Source organism: Lasioglossum baleicum, chromosome 17, assembly GCF_051020765.1.
Source record: "Lasioglossum baleicum chromosome 17, iyLasBale1, whole genome shotgun sequence".
Classification (NCBI taxonomy): domain Eukaryota; kingdom Metazoa; phylum Arthropoda; class Insecta; order Hymenoptera; family Halictidae; genus Lasioglossum; species Lasioglossum baleicum.
Genome location: NC_134945.1, coordinates 2702592 through 2717811, shown reverse-complemented (window position 1 = coordinate 2717811; position 15220 = coordinate 2702592).

The window sequence follows — 15220 nt, the reverse complement described above, 5'->3', positions numbered from 1 at the left end:
GAAATTGAGAAATTGATATTGACAATGAAAAATTGATGTTGAAATTGAGAAAGTGAAGTTGAAATTGAGAAATTGATATTGACAATGAAAAATTGATGTTGAAGTTGAAAAACTAAAGTTGAGGGTGAAGTGGAATTTGGAAAATTGATGTTGAAACTGAAAACTGGGAGTGGAAAATGAAAAAATGAAGTGGAAATTTAAGTTGGAATTAGAGTGTTGAAGTGATGTTGAAAAATGAAAGATGAAATTCTAAATAAAGTTTTGAAAAATTGATGTTGATATTGGAAAATTGATGTTGAACTTGAAAAATTGAAGTTGAAATTGAGAAATTGATATTGTCAATGAAAAATTGATGTTGAAATTGAGGAATTGATATTGGCAATGAAAAATTGATGTTGAAATTGAAAAACTAAAGTTGAGAGTGAAGTGGAATTTGGAAAATTGATGTTGAAACTGAAAAATGGGAGTGGAACCTGAAAAAATGAAGTTGAAATTGTAGTTGAAATAGGAGTGTTGAAATTGAAGATGAAATAGAAAAATTGATGTTGATATTGGAAAATTGATGTTGAACTTGGAAAACTGAAGTTGAAATTGAGAAATTGATATTGACAATGAAAAATTGATGTTGAAATTGAGAAAGTGAAGTTGAAATTGAGAAATTGATATTGACAATGAAAAATTGATGTTGAAGTTGAAAAACTAAAGTTGAGAGTGAAGTGGAATTTGGAAAATTGATGTTGAAACTGAAAAATGGGAGTGGAAACTAAAAAAATGAAGTGGAAATTAAGTTGAAATTGGAGTGTTGAAAGTGAAGTTGAAATTGAAAAATGAAAGATGATAATTCTAAATAAAGTTTTGAGAAACTGAAGATAAAATAGAAAAATTGATGTTGATATTGGAAAATTGATGTTGAACTTGGAAAATTGAAGTTGAAATTGAGAAATTGATATTGACAATGAAAAATTGATGTTGAAATTGAGAAAGTGAAGTTGAAATTGAGAAATTGATATTGACAATGAAAAATTGATGTTGAAGTTGAAAAACTAAAGTTGAGAGTGAAGTGGAATTTGGAAAATTGATGTTGAAACTGAAAAATGGGAGTGGAAACTAAAAAAATGAAGTGGAAATTAAGTTGAAATTGGAGTGTTGAAAGTGAAGTTGAAATTGAAAAATGAAAGATGATAATTCTAAATAAAGTTTTGAGAAACTGAAGATAAAATTGAAAAATTGAGGTTGATATTGTAAAATTAATGTTGAACTTGAAAAATTGAAGTTGAAATTGAGAAATTGATATTGTCAATGAAAAATTGATGTTGAAATTGTTACGAGCCAGGGCCGCGAGTAGCACGAGTGGCCGGCGAAGGGTTATTACCCTAGGAATATGATATAAATTTGTTAGTTAAGGAACGCGGACGAACCCAATGCGAAATTGGGGAGCCGCTAGGATTATTGACAGCGAGGACGAACCTGACGCGAAGTCAGGGAGCCTCTAGGAATGGAGTCAAACGCAGACGAACCCGATGCAAAACCGGGGAGCTGCTAGGAGGTTGTATAATAGCACAGACGAACCTGATGCGAAATCAGGGAGCTGTTAGGATGCGGACGAACCCAATGAGAAATTGGGGAGCCGCTAGGTTGGATAAATCTCTGTTCGGACAATTGGAATGTCGCGAAAGAACCTGATGGTTAATCAGGGAGTTGCTAGGATAATTAGTAAGCCTCGTAACTAGTATAATTTAATTGATACAATCCGAGCGGTAAGATTGTATCATGTGGGGACGTTCAATTACTTGGTTAGGATATTGGACGATAATTATGGGTTTAATGAATTTGAGTTAATTATCAAAGAAGACAAATATATTCTTACTATAGAGTTTCGTTCTACAAGTGTACTTGTGTCGCGAATGAACTGAATTTAGAATAGGAAAGAAATTGAAAGGTGATATTACCTAAGCTAAGACGCACGGTGTTGACGCACTGGCAATGCGGGGGACTCGGAGCAACCTTGTCACTGCCTAACAGATTTTAGACCGAACTCGCGGAATCTGTACGGTTAAACTTTGATTCAAAAGGAACGAACGTCCGATCTCACTGGTAGTTGACTTCCGAGATGCAGCACGACGCGACACTATTCGTGATTACGACAGTACTAGCCCACGAGAGTAGAAATGTAAGGGCTTATATAGCCCTGCAATGACGGGTGGTACTTGTCAGTACCCTTCAAGTGAACATTCGTATTTTGTCAACGACCAGTTGGTCGTGCGTACGTTTGGGCCCTAAACTAACCTAAACAATTATGTAGATTTATCTAGGGAAAAACTCTGTTCGTTTATCTAGGACGGTTCCTGCCAGAGATGATATTGAACACCTGTTCGTCATCCGTAACATCTCCCCACCAAGAAGAAACATCGCGGTTCCCGTGATGCTTTCTCATCAGGAAGGAAACGTCCTAGATACAATAGACTTCAAGAAAAAAAGAAAAAGGTGGAGAGAAAAAAAAAATAAACTGAAGAGAAAAAATTTTTAACGAGTGTAGTGTAGGTGTAAGTGTACTTATTGCTAGGTGGTGCTCAGGTAGAGACTGCTGTCGGTGGAGGTAGTCCTGCTCCTTAGAAGATCGTTATGCATGGTTTCCATTTGCTGCTATATTACGGATTCGGACTATATTTGTTATTAGTTCCGATAAATAGTCTCCATATGTCTTGAAAATTGTACCGGTTGGAAATGAGGTTGGCTCTCGAGCCTGTTTACCAAAAATTAATTCATATGGTGTGAAGTTGGTAGCTTCATGAACAGACGTATTATAAGAGAACATTGCAAACGGAATTAATAAATCCCAATCCTCGTAGTTCTCCATATAGTGTTTGAGGTATTCTGTAAGAACAATATGGCTTCGCTCCAATGATCCATTAGTTTGTGGTCGGTATCCGGAGGTGGTGATTTGTTTAATCTTGAATATTTCTGACAGATTTGTCATAAGAGTTCCAACGGTGTGTCAGTGATCAACATAGGTTGACGAGTTTTCGTTCTGACTAATTTTTGCTCCTGACAACTTTTGCATTTTCGGATGTAATCCTGAATTTCGTTGCGCATGTGTGGCCAATGAAATCTTGATCGAATGCGATTGTAGGTTTTTGTAACTCCTTTATGCCCTCCTATTAGGCTATCATGTGCTTCATGGATGATTTCCTGCCTGTCTTCTACGGAAGGTGTAGTAATAACACAGTTACATATTGTAATTTGATAAGTTGAATCTGTAAAGACTTCTTTTAACGCTTTGAAAAGTTCATCAGGCGATGATTTATGATGATCTCCGGTGGCGGATATTCGGAAAGATTTGCTCCTATTTTGTTCTAAAGCAGATTGAAGAGTTTTCAATCCATTAATTATATCCAATCCTTTTGGTTTATCATAGAAGTTATCGGAAATTACAATGCTGAAGGTTTTAAATAACCCATTGTTTGAAATTATGACCTGTCCCTTTTTCGGTCGTGCAGCTAAAAGTTCTTGCTTATTTATTAATCCCGTGTCCAGTAACAGTTTTCCTACGGGGGTTATTAGGTTGCGATCAGCTGATATGAAATGTACATAATGGTCTTCCTTTGCGGTAAGGGTGTTTGAAGAAATGCTAATCCTCTGTTTCGGTTCCGGCGGCGCTTCCAGGTCAGTTTCGGTAGAAGAACCATCGGTATCGGCGTCAAAGAATGGGTAAGGGTCGGCTGTGCGATCAGGCAGTTGCCGCGCCCTTGTTTCGCGTATTACATTGTTTGGAAATCGAATTACGTTGCGTTGCAAAATTCCACCTATTTCGGGAAATGGTACCTGCGGTATGTAGGGTACATCCTGCTGTAAATTGTTCCTATTCTCTATAACGGTGTTTTCCAGTGGCTCCTCAAACGAAATTAAATCACCAGATAAGGTCGTATTCTTATCCGTAGAAAAAATTTCTGTGGAGTTTGCTGCGGGCAAAAAATGGTGTGCGTTGTCCTGATCTTCGTCTGGCATCACTATCTCTTTAGATAAACTCGGAAGAGTTCTATTTATGTTAATAATTGGTGAGTGTTGAACCTTCCCCAGGGCGGGTTGTTCCGTCTCATCTGAACTGCTGCTTGTTTGTTGATATTTCGGCCGTTTTTCTCGGTCTCGATGTAGTTGTCTGACGCGTTGTCCTATTGAAACAGCGTCGACAGCTGTTTTCGGTATTTGGATTTTAAAATCGGGGTCTTTGACTTCCCTCGGGATGAGTGGTAAACAGGTGGAAGTAGGATTACGTGATAATGCATCAGCATTCTTATTTGTTTTTCCAGATTTATGGACAACCTGATAATCATATTCTAATAGTCGGAGCTTCCATTTCATGAGTCTTGATGTCGGATCTTTCACAGAATGCAGCCAAACTAATGGTCGATGATCTGTAACCAATGTGAATTTTGTTCCGTACACATACGGTCGGAAATATTTGACGGCGTATACCATTGCTAAACATTCTTTTTCCGTGGCTGAATAATTTCTCTCTGCTTTGTTGAGGCTGCGCGATGCATAAGCGATCGGCAGATCATTTCCTATTTCGCCTTGACTAAGCACGGCTCCAACGGCATATTCGGAGGCGTCTGTTGTAACGACGAATGGTTTGCTAAAATCTGGATATTGTAAAATAGGCTCTCGACAGAGTTCTTCACGTAACTGCTTAAAACTGTTTTCCTGTTCTTCAGTCCATTTGAATTTTTTTGCCCTTTCCTAGAAGGTCAATTAAAGATTTTGCTTTTGTAGTGAAATCTGGTACGAATCTTCGGTAATATCCTACTAAACCCAAAAACTGTTGTATATTTTTCTGTGAGGTAGGCGTTGGGAAATCCTTGACAGCCTTTAATTTTCGGGGATCAGGTTTTACTCCCTGTCTTGAAATAATATGTCCAAGGTATGCAACTTCTTTTCGTAAGAATTCGCATTTATTGGTTTGAAGAGTTAAACCATGTTCTCGCAAGCGGTTTAATAATTTCCTGACTTTAATGTTGTGTTCGTGTAATGACGCAGCGTAAACCACGATATCATCCAGGTAAATGAAAACGTCCGTTCCCTGGAGTCCAGTTAATACCTGATCCATGAGGCGTTGAAAAGTAGGTGGTGCATTTTTCAAACCAAACGGCATTCGTGAAAATTCATAATGTCCATTAGGGGTGGTGAAAGCTGTCTTCTGTCTGTCTTTCGGATCCATTTCTATTTGGTGGAACCCACTGGCAAGATCGAAAACGGAGAAGTATTTGGCTCCTCCGAGACGATCCAATATTTCCGTAATTTGAGGCAGTGGATATTTATCGGAAATGGTCTTCTCGTTAAGCGCACGAAAATCTATTACCATGCGCCAACGTTTGTTTCCTTGCGCATCTGGTTTTTTGGGTACAATCCACAAGGGTGAATTGTACGGAGATTTCGACGGAGTAATAATACCATCGGATAATAAGCCATTGATTTGCTTTTTTATTTCCTCTTGGTGTACAGGAGGGTAGCGATACTGTCTCGTGTTAATCGGAATCTCATCAGTTGTATGTAAGGAGTGCTTGAAATCAGATGCCTTCCCTAATTTATCTCCGGGGAGATAAAATCGATCGGGAAATTCCTTTATCAATGCGGTGATGCTACACCGTTCTTCTTTGTTCAGGTGACTCAAATTTAGCGTTTCGGAGATTCCCTGTATCCTATCTTCTCTAGTTTTGAAATTACAATGTTGACGTACCTCTGAATAAATATCTTCATCTGATGTGCTCAAAATGTCGTAAGGTTCCACGATTTGTGGCTCTATTTCTACGTCTATGGCTTCCTCGCTAGTGTTGGTTGCCATAACATGACATTTTCCTCCGTCGTTCAGGACGGCAGCTTCTCCTATGTAGAGTTGTTTGTGTGTTTTTATGCGTGGTAAATAGCCTTCTTTTATCCTTGGATTAGCTATTCTTATGGCAATCTGTTGAGATGTTCGGGCATCGATGCGATGTTTGGTCCGTACATCTGAGTCCTGCTGGTAATTTGAAAATCGAATAGGCCTGATGGGCTTATTTTTTAATACCAGTGTCCCATGGTAATAAGAAATTTCTGCTTCTTCCTGTTTTAAAAATGGGCTTCCTATAAGTCCATCTGCTTCTATTGCAAGGCGCTTCACTACGTAGAAAAACGCAGGAGCTTCGTGTATGTGAAGTATCGTAGTTCCTAGAGTGCGAATTGGATTTGTAGTAAGACCAGTTATTTCAATTTCTTCGCGTGAAACAATTTCTGCTCCTTCTCCTAAAACGTCAAGAACTACTAAATTTACGGATGCTCCACCATCAATTAGAAATTCTCCCGTGCCTGATTCCAGTTCTGGGATTTTGATTTTGATTCGTGGTGCTGGAGCTTCCTTGATGAGGGTTTTTCCTCGAAGCGGACAGTTCTTTGGCGAACTTCTTTGTTTTCGCTCATCGTGTCGCCTGTACGGTGAGCGCGATCGAAGTTTAAAGATTTGTTCGATTCCACGGACGAATCTCGCGAATCTCTTTGGAATCGCGGACTACGCGGTCGATTCTTGCAGAATTTTCCATCGTGTCCGGATGTTCCGCAATGCCAACAATACGATTTTGACATGCGATTCCTATCGGAATTTTTAAAAATTGTATACCGTTTCTCTCCGTCTCTCACAATTGACGAATCCGAACGGTTGGAGGGGGAACCGGAGGGGCTCCTGTGACGCAAGGTCCAGGCAGACGCTCGTCCTTCTCTTTCCTCCTCAAAACCAGATGGTCTCGTGCGTTGATCCCTGTGTCGGTCATATTTGCTTGGAGATAAGGGATATGACACTTCACGATCGCGGTAGCGAGAGTCCTGGTCATATGAATCTCGGCGGGACCACCTTGATGGTGATTCACTCCGAGGCGACTGTCGTCGATTCCTTAATCTTTTATCTATCTGTAGCACGGCGTCGTAAGCATCCTCCAGATTTTTTATATCCTTCAAGATAGCCGACACCTTCAGGGAAATCCGATCCGGTAATCCATCGATGAAGTTTTCAATGACGTCCTTTTCCATCAATTTGATAAATCCTTCAGCATGTGCCTCGTATTTTTCCCTCATGGCTCCGCGCGTACAGTAGACCAAGTGGCTTGTCCTATCGATGTATTGTCGTAGGCTTTCTCCTTCGCGAATATGTAGTTTCGCGATTTCCACTTGATAATATGATAGGCTCTTGCCGGGAGCGAACCGTTTCTTCAAATGTTGAATTAACGCTTTTACGGTAGTAAACTTGTGCTCTAATGTGCATCTACGTGCTGGCCCGACGAGCTTAGTAAGAACAATTGCCAGATACTCGGTTTCCGTACCCTCCGGAATCAAAGTTAACCCGTCCTCTAAAGTTTGCGCGAAACGAATCAAAGAGGGGTCTTCCCCGTTAAAGGTCGGAATTGTCGAAGTAACATTCTGTAAGCATGTCTTTTGCGTCAACAGCGACATAGAATTTGCAAGCGAAACCATCAAGTTCATTATGTCAACGAAAGAAATATTTGCAGCTGAATTCGGCATTTTTAAAGAATGTAACTAGAGAAAACTAGTATATTATCGAAACCTTTTAACTAGGAAAACTAGTATATTATTGGTATAAAAACGTGACTAGCGAAAACTAGTATATTGCTAATAATATTGAGACGTAACTAGGAAAACTAGTATATTGTCAATACTCAGGTACGAGTAATTTAACGTAGTAAACCCAAAATTAAAGTGATCCTAAAATAATTGAACTATCCCACCGCTGTCACCAGTTCTGTTACGAGCCAGGGCCGCGAGTAGCACGAGTGGCCGGCGAAGGGTTATTACCCTAGGAATATGATATAAATTTGTTAGTTAAGGAACGCGGACGAACCCAATGCGAAATTGGGGAGCCGCTAGGATTATTGACAGCGAGGACGAACCTGACGCGAAGTCAGGGAGCCTCTAGGAATGGAGTCAAACGCAGACGAACCCGATGCAAAACCGGGGAGCTGCTAGGAGGTTGTATAATAGCACAGACGAACCTGATGCGAAATCAGGGAGCTGTTAGGATGCGGACGAACCCAATGAGAAATTGGGGAGCCGCTAGGTTGGATAAATCTCTGTTCGGACAATTGGAATGTCGCGAAAGAACCTGATGGTTAATCAGGGAGTTGCTAGGATAATTAGTAAGCCTCGTAACTAGTATAATTTAATTGATACAATCCGAGCGGTAAGATTGTATCATGTGGGGACGTTCAATTACTTGGTTAGGATATTGGACGATAATTATGGGTTTAATGAATTTGAGTTAATTATCAAAGAAGACAAATATATTCTTACTATAGAGTTTCGTTCTACAAGTGTACTTGTGTCGCGAATGAACTGAATTTAGAATAGGAAAGAAATTGAAAGGTGATATTACCTAAGCTAAGACGCACGGTGTTGACGCACTGGCAATGCGGGGGACTCGGAGCAACCTTGTCACTGCCTAACAGATTTTAGACCGAACTCGCGGAATCTGTACGGTTAAACTTTGATTCAAAAGGAACGAACGTCCGATCTCACTGGTAGTTGACTTCCGAGATGCAGCACGACGCGACACTATTCGTGATTACGACAGTACTAGCCCACGAGAGTAGAAATGTAAGGGCTTATATAGCCCTGCAATGACGGGTGGTACTTGTCAGTACCCTTCAAGTGAACATTCGTATTTTGTCAACGACCAGTTGGTCGTGCGTACGTTTGGGCCCTAAACTAACCTAAACAATTATGTAGATTTATCTAGGGAAAAACTCTGTTCGTTTATCTAGGACGGTTCCTGCCAGAGATGATATTGAACACCTGTTCGTCATCCGTAACAAAATTGAGAAATTGAAGTTGAAATTTAGAAATTGATATTGACAATGAAAAATTGATGTTGAAATTGAAAAACTAAAGTTGAGAGTGAAGTGGAATTTGGAAAATTGACGTTGAAACTGAAATCTGCGAGTGGAAACTGAAAAAATGAAGATAAAATTAAGTTGAAATTGGAGTGTTGAAAGTGAAGTTGAAATTGAAAAATGAAAGATGATAATTCTAAATAAAGTTTTGAGAAACTGAAGATAAAATTGAAAAATTGAAGTTGAAATTGAGAAATTGATATTGACAATGAAATATTGAAGTTGAAATTGAAAAATTGATATTGACAATGAACAATTGATGTTGAAATTGAAAAATTAAAGTCGAGAGTGAAGTGGAATTTGGAAAATTGATGTTGAAACTGAAAAATGGGAGTGGAAACTGAAAAAATGAAGTGGAAATTCAAGTTGAAATTGGAGTGTTGAAAGTGAAGATGAAAAATGAAATATGATATTCTAAATAATGTTTTGAGAAACTGAGGATAAAATTGAAAAAATTACAGATGAAAATCTAATTAAAGTTTTGAGGAATTGAAGATAAAATTGAAAAATTGAGGTTGAAATTGGAAAATTTATGTTGTACTTGAAAAATTGAAGTTGAAATTGAGAAATTGATATTGACAATGCAAAATTGATGTTGAAGTTGAAAAACTAAAGTTGAGAGTGAAGTGGAATTTGGAAAATTGATGTTGAAACTGAAAACTGGGAGTGGAAACTGAAAAAATGAAGTGGAAATTAAGTTGAAATTGGAGTGTTGAAATTGAAGTTGAAATTGAAAAATGAAAGATGATAATTCTAAATAAAGTTTTGAGAAACTGAAAATAAAATTGAAAAATTGAGGTTGATATTGTAAAATTGAATTTGAACTTGAAAAATTGAAGTTGAAATTGAGAAATTGATATTGACAATGAAATATTGATGTTGAAATTGAAAAATTAAAGTCGAGAGTGAAGTGGAATTTGGAAAATTGATGTTGAAACTGAAAACTGGGAGTGGAAACTGAAAAAATGAAGTTGAAATTGTAGTTGAAATTGGAGTGTTGAAATTGAAGTTGAAATTGAAAAATTAAAGATGAAATTCTCTATTAAAGTTTTGAGAAATTGAAGATGAAATAGAAAAATTGATGTTGATATTGGAAAGTTGATGTTGAACTTGGAAAATTGATGTTGAAATTGAGGAATTGATATTGACAATGAAAAAGTGATGTTGAAATTGAAAAACTAAAGTTGAGAGTGATGTGGAATTTGGAAAATTGATGTTGAAACTGAAAACTGGGAGTGGAAACTGAAAAAATGAAGTGGAAATTCAAGTTGAAATTGGAGTGTTGAAAGTGAAGTTGAAATTGAAAAATGAAAGATGATAATTCTAAATAAAGTTATGAGAAACTGAAGATAAAATTGAAAAATTGAGGTTGATATTGTAAAATTGAATTTGAACTTGAAAAATTGAAGTTGAAATTGAGAAATTGATATTGACAATGAAAAATTGATGTTGAAATTGAAAAACTAAAGTTGAGAGTGAAGTGGAATTTGGAAAATTGATGTTGAAACTGAAAACTGGGACTGGAAAATGGAAAAATGAAGTGGAAATTTAAGTTGGAATTAGAGTGTTGAAGTGATGTTGAAAAATGAAAGATGAAATTCTAAATAAAGTTTTGAAAAATTGAAGATGAAATAGAAAAATTGATGTTGATATTGGAAAATTGATGTTGAACTTGAAAAATTGAAGTTGAAATTGAGAAATTGATATTGTCAATGAAAAATTGATGTTGAAATTGAGGAATTGATATTGGCAATGAAAAATTGATGTTGAAATTGAAAAACTAAAGTTGAGAGTGAAGTGGAATTTGGAAAATTGATGTTGAAACTGAAAACTGGGAGTGGAAAATGAAAAAATGAAGTGGAAATTTAAGTTGGAATTAGAGTGTTGAAGTGATGTTGAAAAATGAAAGATGAAATTCTAAATAAAGTTTTGAAAAATTGAAGATGAAATAGAAAAATTGATGTTGATATTGGAAAATTGATTTTGAACTTGGAAAATTGAAGTTGAAATTGAGAAATTGATATTGACAATGAAAAATTGATGTTGAAATTGAGAAAGTGAAGTTGAAATTGAGAAATTGATATTGACAATGAAAAATTGATGTTGAAGTTGAAAAACTAAAGTTGAGAGTGAAGTGGAATTTGGAAAATTGATGTTGAAACTGAAAAATGCGAGTGGAAACTAAAAAAATGAAGTGGAAATTAAGTTGAAATTGGAGTGTTGAAAGTGAAGTTGAAATTGAAAAATGAAAGATGATAATTCTAAATAAAGTTTTGAGAAACTGAAGATAAAATTGAAAAATTGAGGTTGATATTGTAAAATTGATGTTGAACTTGAAAAATTGAAGTTGAAATTGAGAAATTGATATTGTCAATGAAAAATTGATGTTGAAATTGAGAAATTGAAGTTGAAATTTAGAAATTGATATAGACAATGAAAAATTGATGTTGAAATTGAAAAACTAAAGTTGAGAGTGAAGTGGAATTTGGAAAATTGACGTTGAAACTGAAATCTGCGAGTGGCAACTGAAAAAATGAAGATAAAATTAAGTTGAAATTGGAGTGTTGAAAGTGAAGTTGAAATTGAAAAATGAAAGATGATAATTCTAAATAATGTTTTGAGAAACTGAAGATAAAATTGAAAAATTGAAGTTGAAATTGAGAAATTGATATTGACAATGAAATATTGAAGTTGAAATTGAAAAATTGATATTGACAATGAACAATTGATGTTGAAATTGAAAAATTAAAGTCGAGAGTGAAGTGGAATTTGGAAAATTGATGTTGAAACTGAAAAATGGGAGTGGAAACTGAAAAAATGAAGTGGAAATTCAAGTTGAAATTGGAGTGTTGAAAGTGAAGATGAAAAATGAAATATGATATTCTAAATAATGTTTTGAGAAACTGAGGATAAAACTGAAAAATTGAAGTTGAAATTGAAAAAATTACAGATGAAAATCTAATTAAAGTTTTGAGGAATTGAAGATAAAATTGAAAAATTGAGGTTGAAATTGGAAAATTTATGTTGAACTTGAAAAATTGAAGTTGAAATTGAGAAATTGATATTGAAAATGTAAAATTGATGTTGAAGTTGAAAAACTAAAGTTGAGAGTGAAGTGGAATTTGGAAAATTGATGTTGAAACTGAAAAGTGGGAGTGGAAACTGAAAAAATGAAGTGGAAATTAAGTTGAAATTGGAGTGTTGAAATTGAAGTTGAAATTGAAAAATGAAAGGTGAAATTCTAAATAAAGTTTTGTGAAACTGAAAATAAAATTGAAAAATTGAGGTTGATATTGGAATATTGATGTTGAACTTGAAAAATTGAGGTTGAAACTGGAAAATTTATGTTGAACTTGAAAAATTTAAGTTGAAATTGAGAAATTGATATTGTCAATGAAAAATTGATGTTGAAATTGAGAAATTGAAGTTGAAATTGAGAAATTGATATTGACAATGAAAAATTGATGTTGAAATTGAAAAACTAAAGTTGAGAGTGAAGTGGAATTTGGAAAATTGATGTTGAAACTGAAAACTGCGAGTGGAAACTGAAAAAATGAAGTGGAAATTAAGTTGAAATTGGAGTGTTGAAAGTGAAGTTGAAATTGGAAAATGAAAAATGATAATTCTAAATAAAGTTTAGGGAAACTGAAGATAATATTGAAAAATTGAGGTTGATATTGTAAAATTGAATTTGAACTTGAAAAAATGAAGTTGAAATTGAGAAATTGATATTGACAATGAAAAATTTATGTTGAAATTGAAAAACTAAAGTTGAGAGTGAAGTGGAATTTGGAAAATTGATGTTGAAACTGAAAACTGGGAGTAGAAACTGAAAAAATGAAGTGGAAATTCAAGTTGAAATTGGAGTGTTGAAAGTGAAGTTGAAAAATGAAAGATGAAATTCTAAATAAAGTTTTGAAAAATTAAAGATGAAATAGAAAAAATGATGTTGATATTGGAAAATTGATGTTGAACTTGAAAAATTGAAGTTGAAATTGAGAAATTGATATTGTCAATGAAAAATTGATGTTGAAATTGAGGAATTGATATTGACAATGAAAAATTGATGTTGAAATTGAAAAACTAAAGTTGAGAGTGATGTGGAATTTGGAAAATTGATGTTGAAACTGAAAACTGGGAGTGGAAACTGAAAAAATGAAGTGGAAATTCAAGTTGAAATTGGAGTGTTGAAAGTGAAGTTGAAAAATGAAAGATGAAATTCTAAATAAAGTTTTGAGAAACTGAGGATAAAATTGAAAAATTGAAGTTGAAATTGAAAAAAATACAGATGAAAATCTAATTAAAGTTTTGAGAAATTGAAGATAAAATTGAAAAATTGAGGTTGAAATTGGAAAATTTATGTTGAAATTGAAAAATTGAAGTTGAAATTGAGAAATTGATATTGACAATGAAAAATTGATGTTGCAATTGAGAAATTGAAGTTGAAATTGAGAAATTGATATTGACAATGAAAAATTGATGTTGAAATTGAGAAAGTGAAGTTGAAATTGAGAAATTGATATTGACAATGAAAAATTGATGTTGAAGTTGAAAAACTAAAGTTGAGAGTGAAGTGGAATTTGGAAAATTGATGTTGAAACTGAAAAATGGGAGTGGAAACTAAAAAAATGAAGTGGAAATTAAGTTGAAATTGGAGTGTTGAAAGTGAAGTTGAAATTGAAAAATGAAAGATGATAATTCTAAATAAAGTTTTGAGAAACTGAAAATAAAATTGAAAAATTGAGGTTGATATTGTAAAATTGAATTTGAACTTGAAAAATTGAAGTTGAAATTGAGCAATTGATATTGACAATGAAAAATTGATGTTGAAATTGAAAAACTAAAGTTGAGAGTGAAGTGGAATTTGGAAAATTGATGTTGAAACTGAAAACTGCGAGTGGAAACTGAAAAAATGAAGTGCAAATTAAGTTGAAATTGGAGTGTTGAAAGTGAAGTTGAAATTGAAAAATGAAAGATGATAATTCTAAATAAAGTTTTGAGAAACTGAAAATAAAATTGAAAAATTGAGGTTGATATTGTAAAATTGAATTTGAACTTGAAAAATTGAAGTTGAAATTGAGAAATTGATATTGACAATGAAATATTGATGTTGAAATTGAAAAATTAAAGTCGAGAGTGAAGTGGAATTTGGAAAATTGATGTTGAAACTGAAAACTGCGTGTGGAAACTGAAAACATGAAGTGGAAATTAAGTTGAAATTGGAGTGTTGAAAGTGAAGTTGAAATTGAAAAATGAAAGATGATAATTCTAAATAAAGTTTTGAGAAACTGAAAATAAAATTGAAAAATTGAGGTTGATATTGTAAAATTGAATTTGAACTTGAAAAATTGAAGTTGAAATTGAGCAATTGATATTGACAATGAAAAATTGATGTTGAAATTGAAAAACTAAAGTCGAGAGTGAAGTGGAATTTGGAAAATTGATGTTGAAACTGAAAAATGGGAGTGGAAACTGAAAAAATGAAGTTGAAATTGTAGTTGAAATTGGAATGTTGAAATTGAAGTTGAAATTGAAAAATTAAAGATGAAATTCTCTATTAAAGTTTTGAGAAATTGAAGATGAAATAGAAAAATTGATGTTGATATTGGAAAGTTGATGTTGAACTTGGAAAATTGAAGTTGAAATTGAGAAATTGATATTGACAATGAAAAATTGATGTTGAAATTGAGAAATTGATATTGACAATGAAAAATTGATGTTGAAATTGAGAAATTGATATTGACAATGAAAAATTGATGTTGAAATTGAGAAATTGATATTGACAATGAAAAATTGATGTTGAAATTGAAAAATTAAAGTTGAGAGTGAAGTGGAATTTGTAAAATTGATGTTGAAACTGAAAACTGCGAGTGGAAATTGAAAAAATGAAGTGCAAATTAAGTTGAAATTGGAGTGTTGAAAGTGAAGTTGAAATTGAAAAATGAAAGATGATAATTCTAAATAAAGTTTTGAGAAACTGAAAATAAAATTGAAAAATTGAGGTTGATATTGTAAAATTGAATTTGAACTTGAAAAATTGAAGTTGAAATTGAGAAATTGATATTGACAATGAAATATTGATGTTGAAATTGAAAAATTAAAGTCGAGAGTGAAGTGGAATTTGGAAAATTGATGTTGAAACTGAAAACTGGGAGTGGAAACTGAAAAAATGAAGTTGAAATTGTAGTTGAAATTGGAGTGTTGAAATTGAAGTTGAAATTGAAAAATTAAAGATGAAATTCTCTATTAAAGTTTTGAGAAATTGAAGATGAAATAGAAAAATTGATGTTGAT